We start from the raw sequence: 3,575 nt of genomic DNA, 5'->3' as shown, positions 1-3,575 counted from the left end.
ATGCTCATTATCCAATTGTTTAAAATTCATTATGCTACTTCTCAAAGATATAATTTTAGCAGGAGGATAATATCTACCAATAAAAGCATCCTTGCATTTAGTCCATGAATCAATACTATTCTTAGGCAGAGATAGCAACCAATCTTTAGCTCTTCCTCTTAATGAGAAAGGAAACAATTTTAATTTTATAATGTCACCATCTACATCCTTATACTTTTGCATTTCACATAGTTCAACAAAATTATTGAGATGGGCAGCAGCATCATCAGAACTAACACCAGAAAATTGCTCTCTCATAACAAGATTCAGTAAAGCAGGTTTAATTTCAAAGAATTCTGCTGTAGTAGCAGGTGGAGCAATAGGTGTGCATAAGAAATCATTATTATTTGTGGTTGTAAAGTCACACAACTTAGTATTTTCAGGAGTACCCATTTTAGCAACAGTAAATAAAGCAAACTAGATAAAGTAAATGCAAGTAACTAATTTTTTGTGTTTTTAATATGGAGATTGCAAACAAGACAATAAATAAAGTAAAGCTAGCAACTAATTTTTTTGTGTTTTGATATAATGCAGCAAACAAAATAGTAAACAAAATAAAACAAGACAAAAACAAAGTAAAGAGATTGGAAGTGGAGACTCCCCTTGCAGCGTGTCTTGATCTCCCCGGCAACGGCGCCAGAAAAGAGCCTTGATGCTAGCACGCAGTCGACGTGCCCGTTGGGAACCCCAAGCGGAAGGTATGATGCGTACAGCGGCAAGTTTTCCCTCAATGAGAAACCAAGGTTTATCGAACCAGTAGGAGTCAAGAAGCACGTTGAAGGTTGATGGCGGCGAAGTGTAGTGCGGCGCAACACCAGGGATTCCGGCGCCAACGTGGAACCTGCACAACACAACCAAAGTACTTTGCCCCAACGTAACAGTGAGGTTGTCAATCTCACCGGCTTGTCAGAACAAAGGATTAGATGTATAGTGTGGATGATGATGTTTGCAGAGAACAGTAGAACGAGTATTGCAGTAGATTGTATTCGATGTAAAAGAATGGACCGGGGTCCACAGTTCACTAGAGGTGTCTCTCACTACAAGAAAAGTTCTGATAGGCAACGTCTCAAAATCGTCCGCTAAGGGGTGTTTTTCGTCGCCTATGGGCCTAACCCGACGATATGGGTTCTGTTGTCAAAACTGCGTCAGGCAAAGTCCTACCACGTATTTTTCGGTCCATCGCGCTTGGGTGCCCTTCCGCCACGGAAAATCGGACCGTTGCAGAAGTGTTTCTGGGAGCCCGTTGACTGCTGACGTCATGCAAACTGCCACGTGGCAGACGCCGTTAACTGGCAGTTAACGGCGTTAACCGCTGAAACCCCGTGGTAGATGGTAGGCCCACGCGAGGCCTGCCACGTCTTAAGCGGGCCGGCCCATTAAGTTTGTGGGCCGAGCCAGCTGACTTAGTTTGACCGGTCAACTATATAGCTGGGCTGGTCCATTAGTTACGTGGGCCGGGCCTAACCTCTAAGGTTGACTGGTCAAAACATTAATGGGCCGGCCCACTAAGCATGTGGGCCGGGCCGAATGCACTCGTTTGACCGGTCAATAGGCAAAAAGGCCGGCCCACAAAACATGTGGGACCCACTTTCATGTTATCGGGCCGGCCTATTTACAAAGTGGGGTCCACCTTAAAGCAAGTGGGCCGGCCCAAGAAGTTATTGGGCTGGCCCAATTAGCAGGTGGGTCCCACTTTCCTGCTAATCGGGCCGGCCCATTTAGTGCGTGGGGTCCACATTAGATCAAATGGGCCGGCCCACCAAGCCAGTGGGCCGGGCCAAAAGCATAGGTGGATCCCACTTTCCTGTTAATGGGCCAGCGCATTTAGTATGTGGGGTCCACCATATAGCAAGTGGGCTGGCCCAACAATATAGTGGGCCGGGCCAAAAACACAGGTGGGTCCCACTTCCCAGATAAAGGGCCGGCCCATTTAGTATGTGGGGTCCACCATATAGCAAGTGGGCCGGCCCAACAAGATAGTGGGCCGGGCCAAAAGCACAGGTGGGTCCCACTTTCCTGTTAAAGGGCCGGCCCATTTAATATGTGGGATCCACCATATAGCAAGTGGGCCGGCCCAACACACTAGTGGGCCGGGCCAAAAACGCAGGTGGTCCCACTTTCCTCTTAAAGGGCCGGCCCATTTAGTATGTGGGGTCCATCATGTAGCAAGTGGGCCGGCCCAACAAGACAGTGGGTCGGGCCAAAAGCACAGGTGGGTCCCACTTTCCTGTTAACGGGCCGGCCCAGTAAGTAAGTGAGCCGGCCCAAAATGAAAGTGGGTCCCACACTACTGTTAATGGGCCGGCCCAATCTGTTATAGGGCCCTGGTTGTTTGACTAGTCAACTTGCATTAAATTTCATGAGCCTAAAATCTGATATCAATGAGACACACAATTACATACACAAATAAAATAACTAGGAAAATTACAAGGCAATTAATGTGCCCAAATAAAAAAATTACATAGAATCATTGAGGACTTCTATTAGCATCATCAATAACATGTTGACATTTGGCAATCGCCTTGATTGAATCTTGTGTACTCTTGGTCAACATATCATCTACAGACCTTAAAGCAGCAATACCATGTCTTTTATAAAGTACAGCCTTGAGATGTTCACTGTATGATGAAAAGAATGGTCTAGGTTGACGGCTATGAGAGGATGCATCAGAACAAAGATCAGAACTTTTTGTGGGCCTCTCTTATAATGAAGATTGCTTCATCAGAACTGCATTCTGATAATAATGCAAAAAGATTAAACGATGAACTATGCAAACATGTATTAAGCATTGTCGATATGAGATAGTCACAAGTACTAAGCGCAGACTTACATTATATCGTTGCATAGGCTCACACCGGAACCTTTTTTGCGCTCTATCTTCTACTAAGGACTTCTTCATTACAACTGCATTCTAGTAATATTGCAAACATAGTTACAACAGTGAACTATTCAAACATTTATTATGCAATGTAGATATAAAATAATAACAAGTTGCATAAATAATACAATGTATGGAACTTGTACTAAGCAGACTTACATCATAATGTTGCACAGGGTCGCTTTGGCGACTATCTTCTAATGATGACTGCTTCACTAAAACTGCATTCTGGTAATATTGCAAAAATAGTTACAACAATTAACTATTCAAACATGTATTACGCAATGTAGAGATCAGATAACAAAGATGTAGCAGAACATACTGGCTCGCTGCAGGTCCTTCTCTTGCGTGCACTAGTCGTGGTCGACATGCCTGTCATTTTAGGTTCAGCCATCAAGTGAAATGCTAATCCTCCTACTCCATTGTCCTTAATCTGTGTTTAGATATCACATTTAAGACCAAGTCAGCTGGTTTCAAATAACAAAAAACTTGAGCTGCCAAATGAATAAGCCAATATTTACCAGATATCAGATTAAAACCAACTAGATGTTGCTTTGCATGAGATACGAATTTCAGACATTCAGATTTAGAGTAGGGTAATGCCAAGGTTTTCCACATAAAGTAAACTGGCATTAAGAATGACCAAATGTCAGGTTCA

This window comes from Lolium perenne, chromosome 1, assembly GCF_019359855.2.
Source record: "Lolium perenne isolate Kyuss_39 chromosome 1, Kyuss_2.0, whole genome shotgun sequence".
NCBI lineage: Eukaryota > Viridiplantae > Streptophyta > Magnoliopsida > Poales > Poaceae > Lolium > Lolium perenne.
Note: the sequence above shows the minus strand (reverse complement) of the source record.